Genomic DNA, 21,143 nt, shown 5'->3' with positions numbered 1-21,143 from the left:
AAGCAGTTTTCAGTTTCATTTGTTCCTGTTTGAGTTTCCCCAACTCTGCAAGATCCAAAATTTCTACAACCTTTCTATCCACTTTTATTTCTGCTTTCAAACTGCCAATTCTTCCAACACTTGTTTTGCTTTGTAATACCTTGCCAAATGCAGTAAGAAGCATTCAACATACAATCAGGTGTCTATAACCCTAGAGCTATGGATTTTGTAAGTAGTTGATCAGCTTCCAAATGATTATAGTTTTACCAAATATTTTGTTGCTCACATAATATAGATCTCTGTATTTTCAGCCTTCAACATGTATTTTCTTACTATATCATAACTATTAAGCCACTGCCACATATTTTAATTATTGTTGGAGAAGCATTATTTCTCAAGATTCTGATTTTCACATTAATTAAAGATAAGTAAGCTGATGTAACAAATAAAACACAAATTTTAAATGGCCCAAACACATTAGAAGTTTATTATTTACTCCTATAAAGTCCAAAAGGAATGTTCCGAATCTTTGGAAGGCTCTCCTCCAAATGGCGATTCAGAGAATTAGGCTGCTTCCTCCTTGGCACCATCATCTTCCAAGATCACCATGTTGATCTGCAATGTTAGCAGAAGTTGAAGACCCAGTGGAGAAACCACATCTTACAAAACTCATGTCCCTTCTGCTTAATGGAATACTCACATAGAAATGACCATATTGGCTTGCAAAAAAAGGATTTAATTAGCCTTCTCTGCTTCACTCTTCAATAGAAAATTCTAGAGGCAAGTGAATTTCAATTTCTGAGTTAGCCTGAAAAATATGCACAGAACATTTATTTTAAATTAGCATAGATTCTACAACCCCAAAACTTTACTATGAAATTTTGAGCAGATCTATATTACACCAAATAAAAACAGGACAAATTGTTTATATAGTAATTAAAAATTGGTGTCTGTATTATTATAAATACACAAGTAAGGAAAAACAACAACAGATGGTGCTTTGTCACTGAAATTAAGCTAAAATAGTAGAAGTGGGGGGAAAAAAGAAAACAAACACACCATTAAGAATAATATCATTGGAGACAACCAAGATGGCTCAGTAGGTAAACGCTGTGTTTACCTTCTCTCACAACCACATCAAAATTACAACTAAACTACAAAACAACCATTATTGAGAATCGCCTAACAGCAAGCTGAACGGAACCCTTTCAACTAAGGACTTGCAGAAAAAGCCACCTCCAGACTGGTACGAAGGTCAGAGATGTGGAACGGGTTGGTCCCACACCTGTGTATAACCATTAAAGATCAGGAGGGCTATTTCAGCTGTGGGGGTCCCCGCCCATCCCCTAAAGGAGTGAGATATACCAGCTCCACAGCAGGCCGGGGTCCCAGTGCTGGGGAGAGAAATCCCCATAGTTTTTGGTTATGAAAACCAGCGGAGATTGTGACTGAGTGAGACAGTGCAGCTGCACTCACAGGCGCTGCTCTTAAAGGGACTGTATGCAGACTTACCCAACGGAATCACTAGCTCTGAGCTCCAGCACTGGGGCAGCAGCTGGAAAGGCAGCAGGGACATATGGTGGGGAATTGAGTTGTCTGGCTTAGGATGAGGGCTGGAGAGGCAGCTTTCTTCTGGACGGGGGAGCTGATGGAAGCTATTGTTTCTTTGTTGAGTTCTCCCCCTTCCTGGCATGTGAACATAGGCTGCCGCCATTTCTGAACCTCTGCCATTTATTCACCCCGCCCTGGAGATTTAAGACCTGGCCCCGCCCAACTTTTGGGCATACCCAGGCTGCTTTCAGTGGGGTTTTTTTGTGCAGACCACTTGCCTTGGCTCAAGCTGCACTTTCCTAGGGTCTCTCAAAGGTTCACGGAACCCAGACAAGCAGCATCTGGCTTGAGCATATCCTATACCTCTGGCTGAGCAGCCATAAGCCGGCACTAGTGGCAGCCGGCCTTGTTTTGTGGCTTGGTCTCTCACGGAGCTTCCAAGTACAGCACGGGTGGCAGCCATCTGTGGATTTCTTTCTGGCTCCCACTAGGTGATCCTGGGTGGGGCACGGGATGTGGCTGAAGTAGACCTACAGCAGATCCCCCCAAAGGTGGCCCTGGGGCTGTTGCCCCAAGTGGCCAGCTTCAAAATGAGCTGGAGCATCACCCAGCCATCTCCAAGTACAACACACCCAAAGGGCAGATTGGGCAGGCACCAGAGTCCTGTTGAGGCAGATCCTGCTCTGTAGGATCAGCCCCTGCACAACAATTTTCCTACTGTACTCACACCTGGTCCTCACAACCAGTGAGCCCAAGAGTCAGTCCTTCTCATTGATATGCAATTATTAACCAAGGTTCAACTACAAGAAGAGGGCACACACAACCCACACAAGAGACACAGCTGGAGTACATGGCTCAGGTGACCAGAAAGACTGCTCCACTGAACCCCACAGCATACCTACTACATAAGGCCATTCTACTAAGACTAGAAGACATAGCAGCCCTACCTAATACAAACATAGGGAGGCAACCAAAATGGGGAGACAAAGAAACATGTCCCAAATGAAAGAACAGAACAAAGCTCCAGAAAAATAACTAAGCTAAATGGAGATAAACAATCTATCAGAGTTCCAAACACTGGTTATAAGAATATTCAATGATCTCATAAAAATGGAGATGGAAACCATAAAAAAGAACCAGTCAGAAATAAAGGATACAATAATGGAAATGAAGAATATATTACAAAGAATCAACAATAGATTAGATGAATCAGAGGATTTAACCAGCAATGGAGAAGATAAAGTAGCAGAAAACACCCAACTAGCATAGCAAGAAGAAAAAAGAATCCAAAAAATTGAGGAGAGTTTAAGAGACCTCTGGGACAATATCAAGCATACCAACATTCGCATTATAGGGGTACCAGAAGGAGAAGAGAGAGAGCAAGGAATTGAAAACCTAGTTGAAGAAATAATGACAGAAAACTTCCCTAACCTGGTAAAGGAAACGGACATACAAGCCCAGGAAGCACAGAGTCCCAAACAAGATAAACCCAAAGAGGCCAACACCAACACACATCACAATTAAAATGCCAAACGTTAAAGACAAAGAGAGAATCCTAAAAGCAACAAGAAAAAAGCAGTTAGTTACCTACAAGGGAGTTCCCATGAGATTGTCAGCTGACTTCTCAACAGAATCTTTGCAGGCCAGAAGAGATTGGCATGAAATATTCAAAAAGATGAAAAGTAAAAATCTACAACCAAGATTACTCTATCAACCAAGCTATCATTTAGAAACAAAGGACAGATTAAGAACTTCCCAGACAAGAAAAAGCTAAAGGAGTTCATCACCACTCAGACAATATTACAAGGAATGTTAGAGGGACTACTTTAAGAAGAAGGAGAGGAAAAAATAAAAAATATGAAAAATAAAATAGCAATAACTACATATCTATCAAAAATTACTATCAATGTAAATGTATTAAATGAGTAAATGCTTTAATCAAAAGCATGGTTGAATGGATAAGAAAACAAGAGCCTTACATATGCTATCTACAAGAGACTCACTTCAGATCAAAAGACACACAGAGACTGAAAATAAAAGAGATGGAAAAAGATATTTCGTGAAGATGAAAACAAAAAATTAAAAAGATGAGATAGCAATACTTATCCTAGACAAAATAGACTTTAAAACAAAGGCTATATAACAAGAGACACAGAAGGACCCAGTAATCCTACTTCAGTATTTATCCAAAGAAACCCAAAACACTAATTTGAAGGGACCTGTGCATCCATATGTTCACTGCAGCATTATTTACAATAGCGAAGATATGGAGGCAACCTGTGTGTCCATCCCTGGATGAATGAATAAAGAAGAAGTGATACATCAATGGAATATTACTCAGATATAAAAAGAATGAAATCTTGCCATCTACAACAATATGGGTGGACCTAGAGGGTATTGTGCTGAGTAGAGTAAGTCAGGCAGAGAAAGACAAATATCATATGATTTCACTAATATGTGGAATCTAGAGAACAGGATAAACAAACAAACAAAACAGAAACAAGTATACAGATGCAGAGATCATTTTGATGGTTGCCGGATGGGGGGTAGGGAAATGAGTGAAGGGAAGAGAGGATTAAGAGATACAAATTGGTAATTATAGAATAGTCATGAGGATGTAGAATACAGCATAGGAAATACAGACATTAGTATTGTAATAACTATTTATGGTTTCAGATGGTTACTGGATTTATCAGGGTGATCACTTTGTAAGTTTTATAAATGTCTAATCCCACTGTGTTGTACACCTGAAATAAATACAATATTTTTTAATTAAAGTTTATTAGGGTGACAATTGTTAGTAAAGTTACAGATTTCAGGTGTATAATTCTGTATTACATTATCTATAAATCCCATTGCATGTTCACCACCCAGAGTCAGTTCTCCTTCCATCACCATATATTTGATCCCCTTTACCCTTATCTACCACCCTCCCCCCTTGCCCTCTGGTAACCACTAAACTATTGTCTGTGTCTATGAGTTTTTATTTCTCATTTGTTTGTCTTGTTCTTTTGTTGTTTTTGGTTATATACCAAATGTCAGTGATATCAGTGAACTCATATGGTTCTCTGCTTTTTCTGTCTGACTTATTTCACTTAGCATTATAATCTCAAGATCCATCCATGTTGTCACAAATGGTCCTATTTCTTCTTTTCTTACCACCAAATAATATTCCATTGTGTATATATACCACAACTTCTTTATCCATTCATCTATCAAAGGACATTTTGGTTGTTTCCATGTCTTGGCCACTGTAAACAAAGCTGCAATGAACATTGGAGCACACATGTCTTTATGTATAAATGTTTTCAGATTTTTTTGGTAGATATCCAGGAGAGGGATTGCTGGGTCATATGGTAATTCTATTCTTAATTTTTTGAGGAATCTCCACACTGCCTTCTATAGCGGCTGCACCAGTCTGCATTCCCACAAACAGTGTATGAGGGTTCCTTTTTCTCCACAGCCTCTCCAACACTTGTTACTATTTGTCTTGTTGATGATAGCCATTCTGACTGGGGTGAGGTGATATCTCATTGTGGCTTTTATTTGCATTTCTCTGATGATTAGTGATGTTGAGCATTTTTCATATGTCTATTTGCCATTTGTATGTCCTCTTTGGAGAAATGTCTCTTCAGGTCCTCTGCCCATTTTTCAATTGGGTTGTTTGTTTGTTTTTGTTGTTGAGTTTCATGCGTTCCTTGTATATTTTGGATATTAGCCCCTTATCGGAGGCACTGTTTGCAAAAATCTTCTCCCATTCAGTTGGTTGCTTCTTTATGTTGTCGATGGTTTCTTTTGCTGTGCAGAAGATTTTAAGTTTCATATAGTCCCATTCATTTATTTTAGCTTTTACTTCCATTGCCTTTGGAGTCAAATTCATAAAATGCTCTTTGAACCCAAGGTCCATAAGTTTAGTACCTATGTTTTCTTCTATGCAGTTGATTGTTTCAGGTCTTATGCTTAAGCCTTTGATCCATTTTGAATTAATTTTGGTACATGGTGACAGATAGCAGTCAGTTTCATTCTTTTGCACGTGGCTTTCCAATTCTCCTAGCACCATTTATTGAAGAGGCTGTCTTTTCTCCATTGTATGTTTTTAACTTCTTTGTCAAAAGTTATCTGTCCATATTTATGTGGTTTTATTTCTGAGTTCTCAGTTCTATTCCATTGGTCTACAGGTCTGTTTTTCTGCCCGTACCATGCTGTGTTGATTACTGTAGCCCTGTAGTACAAGCTAAAGTCAGGGAGTGTGATACCTCCAGCATTGTTCTTTTTTCTTAAGATTGCTTTGGCTATTTGGCGTCTTTTGTGGTTTCAAACAAATATGATGATTTTTTGTTCTATTTCTTTAAAAAATGCCATTGGGAATTTGATGGGTATTGCATAAAATCTGTATATTGCTTTGGGTAATATGGCCATTTTAACTATGTTGATTCTTGCAATACATGAGCACGGAATGTCTTTCCATTTCTTTATGAAATATAATATTATATGCATTTATAATTGAATAATTAAAAATTATTTTAAAAAAATTATAAATCTACTAGGAGATACTAATTGGTTAAGAGATAACAATATAAGACAATGTTAAAAGATAAATAGAAACAAACAATTGGATAAAGAAATTGTCGTACATTTATACAATGGAGTATTACTCTGCCATAGAAAAGAATGAAATTTTACCATTTGTAACAACATGGATGGACCTAGAGAATATTATACTAAGTGAAATAAGTCAGACTGAGAAAGACAAATACAATGTGATGTCACTTATATTGAAATCTAAAGAACAGAATAAATGAGCAAACACAACAGAAATAGACTTAGAGATACAGAGAAAAAAACTGATGGTTGCTAGATGGGAGGGGGTTTGGGAGATGGGGGAGATGATGAATGAAATGCAGTGTGGGGAACATAATCAATAATGTTGTAAAGATCATGTAGGGTACCAGTTGAGCACTGGACTTATCGGGGGGATCACTTCATAGATTGTGTAGATGTCTGACGACTATGCTGTATGACTAAAGCTGAAATAGAAGAATATTGAATCTCAACTATAATTACATACACACACACACACACACACACACACATACACATACACATACAGGATTTAAAGTACAGCATAGGGAATATAGTCAATGGTATTGTAATAGCTATGTACGGTGACAGATGCGTAGTAGACTGGAGGGGGTTATCCCTTTGTGAGGGGTGTAAATGTCTAATCATTATGTTGTTTTATACACCTGAAACTAATATAAAAAATTTAAATTAAAAAAGATAAATAGAAACAAAGTAATATAGGACATCGGAGGCCCTATATTTGTTCATTTAATGCATATTTATGGAGCAGACACTGTAATTAGTATTAGGAACATAATAGTAAAAAGACAAAAAAGGAACCCATCCTGATGTATTAATGGTTTAAACAGATTTAGAGTAAAATAATCAGGTATTTAAAACAGAGCATAAGTGCAATGATAGGTATATTTGAATTCTGAAGAATTTGAGTGTTTTATTAAAATAGGGAGATAGAGGGTAGAGGCTAAAAATAAGGCATTCCTAGTAAAAGGAACAACTGTTCCCCAAAGCACCGAGTCATGAAAGAGCCCAGTGTTCTAGGGAACAGAGGAATTCAATATTGGAGAACTGTAACATGGAGAGCAAAGAAATGTATGTGCAAATATGTAAGTTGAAGTCATATTACCATGTTTCTCCGAAAATAAGACCTAGATGGACCATCAGCTCTAATGCATCTTTTGGAGCAAAAATTAATATGACCCGGTATTATATTATATTAATATTATATTTATATTATATTATATCATATCATGTCATATCATATTAAAGACTGGGTCTTATAGTAAAATAAGACTGGGTCTTATATTAATTTTTGCTCCAAAAGATGCATTAGAGCTGATGGTCTGGCTAGGTCTTATTTTCAGGGAAACACGGTATAAAAGAATTTCCATGCCAAATTCAGAAACTTGGATTTTTTTCAGTGTTGTCCAACAGAGGTTTTTAAACAAGAATAAAATAGTCAAGTTTGTCTTATGGAAACATTGACAGTAAGCTGGAGGATGGGCTAGAGTGATTAGAAATTAGTAGCAGGCATACCTATTAAAATTCTGTTGAAGTAATCCAAAAGAGAGTTAATGAAAGCTTTATTGAACTGGTGACAAAAGGATATGGAAGAAAGGGCCAACTGGAACAACATTTCTTATATAGAACTGTTACATTTCATTTCCAATAAGAGTGGGAGGGGGGAAAGGGGAGTCCAGAAAGAGGCATCAATAACACAGTAAAACAAGCTAAGAGGTGATGTTCTTATTGAAGAATACAGGAGACTGAAGCAATCTGGATGTTTAAGAATGTTGCTGGGGTGGGATAATATTTTGAAATAATAAGCATGCCCCTGTCCTGCATTCAGGCCCCAGTGAGAGCATTCTACACTACCCCACTCAGAGCTGGATTGTTATAGCACCTATACAAAGAAAGAAGAGAGTTAGCTTCTCGCTCCAAAATAGAATTTTGAAATACACAGTACAAATTCTCTGATGGAAAGGCTTTTGAATTGTGAGATCCTGAATTTTGAGGATAAAGAGCCATATGAAGGACATAACGTTTAAGTCTTAAATAATAAGCAGAAAAATCTGAGCTCAGAGAGAGCCAATCTTTTCCACTTAACTAGAGGGGAAGTAAAATTTGTGGGCGGGGGGGGGGGTGGTAAATAAGAAAAGAGAGAAGAAACTAATATTTATATACCCACGTGGAACTCTGTGAAGTACACTCCTGTTTCTACCCTAGATTAAAACCTTAGGGGTTGGGGGTGAAGTAAGGATAAAAAATCACCCAGATTGGGGATTTAAGAACAGTGAAGACCTAAAGACCTATGCAAGTTTGGTTTAGCATTAGCAGAATATCAATGAAGGCATTAATGTCCCATGCTCCCAGATTGGCATGAAAGAGCATCAGAAAATTCTCATGTCTACATTGGGAAGGTCTCAGAACTAAATGACAAAGGGCCAAGAGATCTATTTTGTGTTATAAATGATTGGACTGTGACCTGCCTGGGTGAGTACTGAAGACCAAATATAATACAACCATCTAAGCAGACACCCACTAGGACAGATTTTGATGACCAGGAACCAACATTAACGAGGCTGCAAAGCAGATGTCAGCAAAAATAGGCATAGACTAGATAAAGCCTCACCTCCCCCTCCCACCCAAAATGACTACTTATGCCCCTGGAACTTAAATACAATCTCAGTTGACTCTGAATCACTGAAACCAATCTGAAAATTTCTGCCACTACACAGCAAATTTGCTTATAGAAAAATAAAGATGCATTTTTTTGCTTGTAAAATTTCAGCAAGTAATGGAAATGCAGATCTGGGACTAAGAAGAAAAGTCTGGGCCAGAGATTCCAGTTTGTCATTGTCAGACAGATGACAAACTGAAGCAATAGGAGTGGATGAGATAAACAGTAAGGAGGATAGAGCCCTCAGTGCTGTAGCAGTCAGGGGATAAGCAAAGAAGGACATAAAAATAGAGGCAGAAAGGCTCTCTTTTCTGCTCATTCAGAATACTGGTAGAAGAGAGGGCAAGAATTCCAGTCACCAGAGTAAACATCATTTGGGATGTATGCTAGCTATAAGCAGGCTATTGCTGACCGATCAAGAGAGTTTCTTGGGAATGGAAGAGACAGAAGCCAGATTCAATACAGTCAGAACAGAATGAGGAATTTGACAAAGTGAAGACAGTATGAGGAATTTGACAAATGAAGATGGTAAGGACAGGTTGTATTAAAAAAAAAACAAAAAGTTCAGAAAGGAAGGAAGGAGATAAGAAAGAACTTTGAAGTTGATATTCAGTTCAAGGAACGGTTTGGGTTTTCATTTGACTTTTATTTTCCTTCTGAAGATTTGTTTTTGTTTTATTTTGTTTTAGGGTTAAGGAAAAGAAGTATTATTGAAGATAGAAAGAGAGAAAAACAGATGAAAGGGATGACTGAGTGATTACGAGACTAGTAGTGAGAATGTCAGATAGTGCAAAGTGAAATACTTGTCCTTGGAATGTAACAACATGAAGGAATAAATGAAAGAGGTAGGAATGAATACTGTAATAGCAGTGAGGAAGTGAATTCAGTGAATTCCACTATGTTTTCCCTAGGAAGGTGTTGAGGAGTAGTCAGCTGGGTGTGAAGAGAATGGGAGGGAACAAGAAGGCCCAGGAACTTGAGAATCTTAGCGTAAACAGGAATGAATAAAGGACTACCGAGCTGTTCTACCGGGCCCAGCGGGAAGTGACACCCTAAAATCTTAATGCCACCAATCAACACAGTATCGTCTACAGCAAAATTTATTAACCACAAGAAATACAAAGGCAATTAAGACACAGTTCCTACGGTCAGATTGCTCAGTCAGAGGAAACAGGTAAATAAATAATTGCAGTTCTATGTGATAAGTCCTGTATAAGAGAGGTGAACAAGGTATTGTGTATGTGACAACAAACTTTGGATGTTAGAGAAGGCTTCACAGAAGACATGACACTTTATTTAGGTTTTGAGGGAGGAAGTTTTATAAGGAAACAAGGAAAGGAGGATTTCTAACTATAAATACAGCATATGGAGATCATGGAATTAGAAAAAGCGTTGGAAATTTCAGACTATGGTATAAGTTTGATGTGATTCTAGATTGGGGTGAGGAAAGGGAAAGGTTGAATACTATTGTTCTAGAAAAGTAAAACTAGAGATTACAATAAAGTATTTCTAAAGTTTCTTATAGATTTTCTTCAATGAGTTTAATTATGCAGGAGAGTCATAGAAAAGGGGGACTCACCACTATCATGAAATAATATATTTTTTTAGTCCAACAGTACAACGTGTTCACAGGGAAAGAAAAAAATAGACATGTTACTACCATGTTGCATGTAGTCAATTAACTCTTCAGGATTACATATTTTAGCTAGATAGATAGATTATATAGATAGATTCATGATAGATAATAGATAGGTAGGCAGATGATAGATAGATAGATAGATAGATAGATAGATAGATAGATAGATAGATAGATGATAGATAGATACATAGATACATAGATACATAGATACATAGATGATAGATAATTGATAGATACATTTCCTGAAACTTCTGTCGTTTATTGGTTTCCTCTTTGGAAATTGTAGTTAAGATCATATTGCTGAGTCATCAGTCTAAAAGAAAAAGAAAATGTTCCTTTGGCCACAAATGGGGAGATATTTATGTTGATTTGCAGATAATGGCACACCAGATGGCAGCAACTGGTCTGTGCAACGTCTATAATAGTAGTTTGATGACCACAAGGTACTAAATGATGCTCCTTCCATAGGGCATCATTGGAGTGACAGATGAAAAGGGACCATTTAAAAACACCAGGCCAAAAAAGACTGCAGTGGAATTCAGCCCTATAGATGTAGAGATATAAAATATTCAAGGAAAGAGATCTCTGAACCACTTTTGTTAACCTGTCAAGGTCTAAGGGTCTTCACTCTCTGGAAATTGTACTCTCTGGAAATTGTACTCTCTGGAAATTGTACTGTAATCCCAATCTGACCAATCTCTTCTGCAACAGCAGATCATTTTATTCTATTCTATTCAGAAAAAGTAAATTGCCACCTCTACATTTGTTTTTATTTCTTTTTTTAAATTTTTTGTATTAGTTTCAGCCATATAAAACAATGTCATAGTTAGACATTTATACCCCTCACAAAGTGATAACCCCCTCCCCCAATCTACTATCCCTCTGACATTGTATATAGCTGTTACAATACCATTGACTCTATTCCTTATGCTGTACTCCACATCCCGTGACTATATATGTGTATACTACATATGTATATATATATACATAGAGAGAGAGAGAGAGAGAGAGAGAAACAGAGAGAGAGAAAGAGAGAGAGCCAAAAAAATGTATACACATTTTAAGAAAGCAAAAAAGGTATTTATACCAATAACAAAAGATGAATACAAGTCACCTTTGACTTCTGCAATTACACGAGGCACTCAAAGTGGTTACCATCAGCATCCAGACACTTCTGATTACGGCGAACTACTGCTTGAGCAACGATGACCAAAGCTTTAACATTTCTTAAAATGCATATACATTTTTGTGGACCCCAGATATGTATTTAATTATAGTTGACATTCAATATTATTCAGCTTCAATAAGTTAGACAAAGAAAGACAAATACCATATGATCTCACTTATACATGGAATCTAATAGAACAGAATAAACAAGCAAACTAAACAGAAATAGACGCAGAGAGAAAAGAGAAAAAACTGATGGTTGCTAGATGGGAGGAGGTGGGGATGGGGGAGAGGCTAAAGGGATAAAAGGCACAAATTAATAGTCTACATTTGTTTTTATTTCTTTTTACTTCAGAAAATGTTAACAAATTTCCTAAATCACTACTCACATTTACAACTCCTGCTGTACATGGATGCCTAAAATTCCTTTAACAAGAAAAAAAATTATTCCTTCCTTAGCTAAAGATAAAGCTGAAAAACTGAAAGAGCTAACATTTATTGAGCACCCACTATGTGACAGAGAGCTTCATGTTTTTTCATATTTTAACTCATTTAACCAAAACCTTAAACATAGAAACTGCTATTATTTTACACACAGAGAAACTGAGGCACAGAGAGGATAAGTTATAAACACAACACTACAACACTGTACGTGGTAGATCTGAGATTTGAATCCAGACAGTCTGGCTCTCCAATCTCTGCTCTTAATTGCTATGCAAAGTAAGGGACAAAGAGAGTTTTTCCAGAGCTTTCACGGATGAATAGGAAGAAAGAAATGTATTGGAGGAAGAAGGAGGAGACACAAATTGCGGAAACAAAGAGCAGCAAATGCCATGGAAAGGAGAAAATGACACAGTAAAATGAAGCTAAAGGTACCAAGTAAACACCTCAGTGACTTCACAGTATTGTCAGAGACCATCATAGGCACAGGGTCTTCTTGGAGTCATTCTGGCACATTTCCTCCAGCCCTCAGGGACTTACTCATGAGGGCAGAAGGTCTGAAAGACACCACTTGAATCTCCCCTCAGCATTTCTTCCCCATCTCTTCCCCAGCACTGAGCTAGCTAGCTCTACACTTAAAACTGCATTTTAGGCTAACTAATAGCATCCTTAACTGATAATTTAGTAATCTGTAACATAATCCATTTTAGAAAGTGCTAAATATAGTGTAATCCGTTTTTATAAATTTTCTGTTATCTCTGTCAAAGACTGTAGTTAGAGCTAATGAACATTTATTATACCCTGACAACTTCACACAGGTAAATTTTAAGTGCTACCCAAATGTCCCATGTTTTCCAACTGTTGACAAATGCTTTACTAGAAATAAGCTATGCATGGAATTAAAGAATACTATATTTTCAACAAGCAAGAGTTATTTAAAGCTGTATGCTAATGAGTGGTATAGCTTTCCTAAGTGGTTTACAAATCTTGGAGATGTGTAAATCAATAGCAGAACCTTGCTAGGCTACATCGTCCATGGCCCAAGAACCTTCCTTCTTAGAAAACAGAGGAGAAAATCATCAGGAAGGAGACCAGGAATTAATCACACCCTAGTCAGGTCTACAGTCCTGTAAAGATTAACACAGGCCATGTTGGTCTTGAAACCAGATATGAGCCAATGTTGAGAAAGTCTTATTATTATTCTTCATTTAGATTTTCTGTAACCAGATAAGGTGACCAGAAATATAAAGACATAGTATTAACGATCCCGCCAAATTTGCCTATTTTAGGTTCACTCATCAGCGACTGGTCCATTGAGTAGAGAATGATGAACATGATGCCTAGTCCACAGGCTCCATGCCCATACAGGTGGGTAAATTTTCTTACCTCCCAAACAACTTTGAAGATTTTCCTTTGGCGACAACAAAACTCAGACAATAGTTATTGTTGTTACGATTGTTTCTTGATGATTCCATCTTGCACATTCCATCTAATTCTAAACCAACAGTGTTATGGTTATATGACAAGAGCACCATTTCTCACTCACACATGCATTCAACAATTATCTAATTAATGCAAAGTACTGCTTTAAGGTATGCACAGGAGTGAGTAAAGTCCCTGCACTCATGAGTTTTATATTCTAGAAGAAGGAGGCAGTCAGCAATCATATACACAAATGATAAAACTTCAGAGGAAAACAAAATAGGGTCATAAGAAAATGTTGAAAGCTGTTGATGCTATAAGTAGGGTTGTCAGAGGCCTCTCCAAGGAGCTGGCAATTTGACTGAGACCCAAATTGTGAAACAAAGGGTTTTAGGCATAGAAAACTGCAATTGCAAAGGCTCTGGGAAATGTAATGTTTCGTCGGTGAGGGGCAGTGAGAAGGATGGTGTTGGTGACACAGAAGAAGGGAAGCAAAGACACATGGGAAATGCTCCTCCATTGTGCAGACCTTTGAGGGACATGATAAGAATTGGGGATTATATTATGATGACAATAAAAACTCTTAGAAGGGCTTTACAAAAAAAAAAAAAAAAAAAAAGATTTGATTTGATAAACATTTTAAGAAAATCTTTTTTGGCTGCTGACTGGAGAAGGGTCTTGGGGTTTGGGGATGGGAACAAGTGTGGTAGTTGAAAGATAAGTTAGGAGACTTCTGATGCAGTAAAAGTGAGAGATGACGGTGACTTCACCAGTGCAGTAAAGATGTTGAGAAGTAATCAGATTTGGGAAGTCATTCGGGACAGCACCAATAAGACTTTTGATTGATTATGTATGGGATGTTAGCGAAACTGCATCATACAGCATTAGCACCTGCTCCAGGCTATAAAATACTCATGAAGTTGATCACTGAGCTACACCTTGCAAGAAAAACACTTGACTTCTAGCGAGTAAAAAGTATGTAACCATGGATGTAATAGAGAGATGTAGTGGTGAGTTTTCTTCTCGTTTTGTATTGCTAAGAGTTAAGAAAAATTATACTTAGAGATCTCTCCATGAGCTGAGTGCAGTTTAATCTGTATAAGAGGTAGCTTTCAAACTCTTCTAAAATGAAATGCACTGGAAATTTTCATCTGCTTCACTCCTATGGCATTAGATGTAAATGCAAAGCTCCCAAAACATATGTGAAAACATATTTGATTCACAGTGTCTAATTCTTCACTGGTCTCATCATAAAACCTAATCTCTAGATTCTTGGTCATTTAAAGTGTTCTATCTGCATTTTTTCTTGAGCTTTTGCTGTTGAATTCCTGTTCTTTGTACAGAATGCATATAGCTGTTAAAAATGGATTTTAAAATTGGCCATTTTCAGTGAAGCATTTGACTTACATCAGGATGTGAGAAGGTCACAGCTTGTCAAACATGCCAACCACTATTAATATTTTATTGATTCTAGGGAAAATCATTTTCAACTGTGCTAAGCATATATCTTATTGTGTTTCTTAAATCCAGACAGACCAGTTGAGAGCAAGATAGCATCATCTTTGTCCCTAAAAGAATTACTTTCACTTAATTGCACTTTGGGGTATGTCCATCAATCAATCAATCGTGAAGGTGGTTATAAGAAACAGTTCTCTGAAATTCACAGTTACATCCATTTTCAGTATTTGTAAAGGAGTTTCTTTATTACATTGCAAGGAATCCTTTTTACAAAGTACTTCTCAGGAGAGATTCCTGTCTGATCAGAATATTAAAATTGCCTGCTAATTGTACTTTTGTATAATAAATGATTTTTTTTCTTACAATTGCTATGAATCCTGTGACTCAATTTTCCTTTTTTGCATAAGCTGTTAAAAAAATTTCAAGATATTTTGGGTTACATAGAAAGTAGTTCAATAGATTATTACAGTATGTGTTAACGTTTTTCCTGCCTTTCTTTTTTGTTTTTTTTTCCCCCCAGATTTTATAGATTCCCTGACATGTTTATTTTATGTAATTTTATAAACTTCTCAGGAAAACTCAAGATTGGACAAACTACTTGACCTCCCTGGTTCTCAGTTTCCCCATCCTAAAACTTGAAAGTCAGATTACAAAACACCCAAGACACTTTCCTTCTATAATTGTGAATATTCAGGTAGATGAAATATGCACTTCAGCTTCTGAAATAGGGAAAGGATTTTTGTACCCTTCAAATCACAATACAAAAGCAGCTGCTTACTCTGCCAACGTATAAAACCAGCTCTGCCTTCAGGAATTGGAAAATACAGATCCTAGTCTATCCTGTTAAGTTGCTAAGTCACACTCATTAGAACTGGACTCTTCAAGCAACATCTCTGAGTTCTTGGAAGTTGTGAGGTTATTTTCGGTGGCCTACATCTAAGTCACGCTGTTTATAATTGAACCCCAAAAATGGAAGAAGATCTAATGTTATGGCATTAGTCATTAATGGCAGGGGAGTATTTTACTTTGTCCTGAAAGATTGCCAGCTGCCTCTGTTTTCTACTTTGTGAATCCAGAAAATCATAAAATAAAATCTTGCCCCAGAGCAGACACTGGCTCTCATCATGCTAAGCTACTACAAAGACACACACACACACACACACACACACACACACACACACACAAAATACACAGGAGATGTAAATGAGCAAAAGTTTGAAGGAAATATCACTCTGTAAATCAACAGGAGCTATAAAGTAACGCAGTATTTTTTAAAGCTACTTCATGCCGTGCCTATGCCAAGAGCTCAAATCGTGCCTGGCTCCAAGCAATAACTGTATTTCACTATCATATATCTTCCACTTGGGGTTTTTTAAGTGATTTGCAGACTAAAAAATGTTGGGGATGACTGTTTTTGAGTCTCTCATAGTACTTGCAAAGTGGGACTGAGAAGCTGAGGCCAACTGCCTCGAGGAGTACGTTCTCACTCCATGGTCTTTTCTGGAGACTAATTATTATTTTAGACATCCCTAGGCTTTTTCCCTGCGCCTTGTGTGAGAAGAACCTGTTAAATTTTATGCCTTGGGATTTCTGCCCAACTTGCGATGCCATTAAACCAACTCTTTCTTTACTTGCTTTTGTTCTAGTCCCTACCTCCTTCCAAGTAAGGAGTTCACTAAATAGTTAGTGCTGCAGTGATTGGTAAATAGATAAAAAGCTGTTCTTATCCTTGGGATATCAATAAAATAGACATGTAAAATTTCAATTCTTGTTCCATGTTCTCTTTTTCCCCTTATTCTTTATTTGACATCTTTTGTTGCTAATTTTCCCATCTTCAAGTTCAATGTTTTCAAAATGTTCATTGCAATATCATTGCAAAAGCAATGCCAAGTAGCAAATTGAAAAACTACAGCACAGATGCCTAATCATTGCCTCTACACTAATTTCTTTTAATTGCACTCTTTTGGTTCCTACATACAAAGTAATAGATGGAAATTGACCACCTTTATAAGGCCTGCAAATGTGAGCAGATTGTGTGTGTGTGTGTGTGTGTGTGTGTGTGTGTGTGTGTGTATGAGAGAGAGAGAGAGAGAAACAAAGAGAGAGAGAGAGAGAGAATACGTGCATGTATGTGTATAAAACAGTTTATTAATCCTGACTTCCAAACTTCTCCATAATCTCCACATGGCGATTATCGATGTGGGCCTGGCCTAATTGCATTTGTCTTTTAAATGTGGGTCTAGAAGTCAGGAATGGAGAGGGTAAGAGATTTACAGTTTTCCATCAATGCTTTCTGCATGGGCATATTAGAGAGGGGAATAAACTAAATTTAAGAGAGCTGTTTTTAATCATTTCAGCCTGAAACTTCAGAGTTTCTATCATATAGAATATTCTACCAGTTAGAACAGTATTAGTTTACATTGCCAATAAATATGTATTTAATAAAGTAAAAGAGTAAAATTTAAACATGTTGTTATTTTAAATAACCCAGGATTCTAAAAAGTCTGAACTTTAATTAAGTTTATAAAATGTCCTAAGTTCGTGTCACAACAAACTCAGCATCTTAAAACAGTACCTGTGTATTAGCTAATAATTTCTCAGGTTAGAAGTCTGGTATGCATAACTAGGTTTTTTGCTCAGAAAACCACAAGACTGAAATCAAAGTGTCCACCAAACTTAAATCTCATCTGGAGGTTTTGAAGAAAATTCCTCTTCCAAGCTTATTCTTGTTATTGGCAGAATTCAGTTTCTTCTGTTTGTAGGACTGAGGTCTCTGTTTCCTTGCTGGCTGTCAGTCAGGAGCTGCTTTCAACTCCTAGAGGCCACTCGCATTCTTAGCTACATGACCTTCCACCTCTGTCTTCAAACTATCAATGTCACATTGACTACTTCTGACCCTCTTCAAATCTCTCACCCTCTCCATCCCTAACTTCTTAACCCACATTTAAAGAACATATGCAATTAGGCCAAGGCCTCATGGATAATAACCTTAAATTAAAGTCAATTACAATTACCTAATTACATCTGCAAAATCCATTTTGCCATTTACCATAATATAATCATGAGAGTGAAACCATCATATTCATAATCCTAGAAATTATACTGCGTACATACAATAGGAAGCAGGAATCCTGGCGGCCATCTTTGAATTCTCCCAATCATGCTAATAATATAATGAATTGAACTGAATAATATTTAATGAATGGGAAATTATTAACAAAAACTGCATGCAATATCATTGACAATGTGACAAAAGTTATGAGTGATTTAGAAATTACCTGAATAGATATTTTATTCATACTCTTTGTTTACGGTTCAAAATCAACTATAATAGAATACAGTATAACTAAATTAATAGCTGTAAGCAGAAAAATGTTGGACCACTTTTATCATGCTTTTTGAGTCAAAGGCAAAAATCAAGACTTGCAAGAGACTTGGAATTGCCATTGATACCAGGTGGAGAAGTAACTATCGCATATTTAAATCTGCTTGAGTCGAAGAAAGCCTTAATCTACAGGTTGCAGATAAAAACACCAACATAACAGGTCTTACTTAACAACCACCAGTTTCTTGCAGAAAATGTTGGTTTATAAATTAGGGCAGGCAAACTACGTGCCTTGAGAATGTACCCATTTCTTAAATGATAACTATTGCTTTAAAATCTCCTACCAGTCTATCAGGAGAAGTTACTAAGGTCAGAGTGCAGATGGTAAAAGTTGGGATACAGACAGAAATTTAGACAAAATTTTGTTAACTTGAAAGCCAATCATGTTACTCCATTGATGAATTTCCAGCTCCAAGGTTTAAGGACACATTTTCTCAAGAGATAATGTGAAGCGACAGGTGCTCACAAATATATTAGAAGAAAAATATATTCAAAAAGCAACAATAACCCAGCTTCTTAAATATTCAGAAAGTGGTTCTTCCAACAATGCACAAAACTTCTGTGTGCCAAATTGGATCACTGGAATAGCAGCAACAGCATTGATCAAAACTGAGTCCAGACTTTGAAGAGAACTCTTGAGTATAGTCAGCTGTCATTAGAGAAGAAAAAAAGCTTACTTACTTGGGGGTGATTTCACAATCCAGAAATATTCTATTCTGGAAGAAATAGTTGCAACAGATCTTGTCCCAACACTGACCTCAAATAAAAGCATTTTTGTATTGCAAATTACACAGTATAACGAAATCAAGATAAATCTACAGCAAACAGTGCTAAAAAGTTACAAATTCTGGATTTTTAATATCACATTTTAAAAATAGACCTGGTAAACATTTTTAAATAGAATGTCAAATTTATTTTTGAATCACTTTTGGCTACAATGCAAATATGGCGTACCTCTAGCTATAAATTTCATATTTTTCATTACTCAATATTTTATTTTTCATTTTGTAAATTAATAAAAGTCTCAGTTATCCATATCATTAAGGATTTTTGATCATAAAAATAAAATTTTTAGTTAAAAATTACACTGCTTTGAGAGTTACTGGTTAAGCATGCTCCTCCTTACCAGACAGGAGGGATTTTTTATTTTGTGACAACCACCAATACACAATGCCTTCATCTTAATCATCTTCAGAGAAATATCTAAAGTAAAGCCAGCATCACCTTGTGAATTGGAAAAATCACACTGTGTTTTCCTCAAACTCTAGTCATTTTTAATACTACAATTTTGATCACCAAGTGTGTAGGTGTTTTCTCACACCAACCAGTTTTCCAATTCTCTGCAGATACTAGTAGGGTGTCTTATAATGTAACACCATTCTGACACTATCTACCTGGAGATGGCTTCAGATCCCACAGGGTAAAGGCTGAGTCCCACAAGACTACTCACACCACACTTCAGATGCCAACTGCAAGTCCAGGTTCTCACTTGTACTTCTGACAGACTGACCATAAATTGGAGGTTCCCACTACCCCCTCCTCAGGTTCATTCATTTGGTAGGATGGCTCACAGAAGTCAGGAAAGTACTTTACTATTACATATTTATTATAAAGGAATACAACTCAGGAACAGGAAGATGGAAGAGATGCATAGGGCAAGGCATGGGGGAAGGGACACTGACCTTCCCTGACTTTTCTGAGTGTTCCATCCTCCCAGCATCTCCAAGTTTTCAGCAACCTGGAAGCTCTCTGAACCTTGTCCTTTTGGGTTTTTAAGGAGGCTTCACTATATAGGAATGGCTGATTAAATCCTTGGCCATTGGTGAATACCTGATCTCCTGCCCCTCTCCCCTCCTAGGGAAAGAGAGTTGTGGCTAGAAGTTCCAGCCCTCTATCATGTGGTTGGTTCCCCCATCGCAACCAGTCCCCATCCGGAGGCTATTCAGGAGCCCCCAGTCACTGTCATCTCAGTAGCATACAAAAAGGCACTTATCACTTTAGATTCCAAGGGTTTTAGGAGATGTGCTTTAGTAATCACCTTGGCTTAAGACTATAATACTTCTTATTGGATCACAACATCACACCTTAGTATTTAAAACTTAACACAGTTGAATTTATATCTACTATTAATATTTTGCATGTGGAAACATAGAAAATTGGTTTTTATAAATCCTCTTTGTATTAGGTTTTACCCACAAATTAAAGAAAAGTAACTTTAGAGCCCAAAGAACGCTCAGGAAGGAATTTAATTGCGTGTAATGCAGTCATGGCTGTTAAGAAGAAATTTTTCATGTATTTATAAAATGGCCAGAAACATTGAGGACTTGGAGGAACAACTATTTCCCTCAAAATGTGGATTGAACTAACTGGACATTTATGTTTGAATCGTAGTCTAATGTTACATTAAATTATTACACTTATAGGTTTCAAAATACCTTGTAACATACATTACAAATATACGAGGTCAGACAATTAAGTTCACAAACTCATCCTAGAAAAAGTGCTCCGTACTTCATTGCTGAATATCACTCTGGTCACCTTCTAAGTACTCCCCTTGGGAAACTATGCACCAATGCCAGCACCTAGTTCACCCATCAAAGCACTTTTGGAACCCTTTTTCTGGAATGGCCATCAGTGCTGTCATTGTATTACCCTTGATGTCCTGAATGTCATCAAAATGTCTTCCTTTCAGTATTTCCTTTATCTTTGGATAAAGAAAGAAGTCATTGGGGGCCAGATCAGGTGAGTAGGGAGGGTGTTCCAATACAGTTATTTGTTGACTGGCTAAAAACTCTCTCACAGACAGTACTGAGCAAACTGGTACATTGCCATGATGCAAG

At 37.0% G+C, this 21,143-nt stretch overlaps 1 long non-coding RNA gene across 1 annotated transcript in view; it reads right to left on the bottom strand.

Moving 5' to 3' along the window:
- Positions 1 to 448: 448 nt before the first annotated feature.
- The window catches only part of LOC141568522 (uncharacterized), a 35,535-nt gene continuing 14,840 nt past the window's right edge, over positions 449 to 21,143 (bottom strand). Inside the window, exons 2-3 of the long non-coding RNA XR_012491677.2 lie at positions 680 to 787; positions 449 to 594 (exon numbers count right to left, since the gene is read on the bottom strand). This is a non-coding gene — a long non-coding RNA (uncharacterized LOC141568522). The remainder of the gene's footprint in view (positions 595 to 679; positions 788 to 21,143) is intronic.

This window comes from Rhinolophus sinicus, chromosome 7, assembly GCF_057876585.1.
Source record: "Rhinolophus sinicus isolate RSI-liver-muscle chromosome 7, RSI-T2T, whole genome shotgun sequence".
NCBI lineage: Eukaryota > Metazoa > Chordata > Mammalia > Chiroptera > Rhinolophidae > Rhinolophus > Rhinolophus sinicus.
This window is presented reverse-complemented; position numbering and strand designations above follow the sequence as displayed.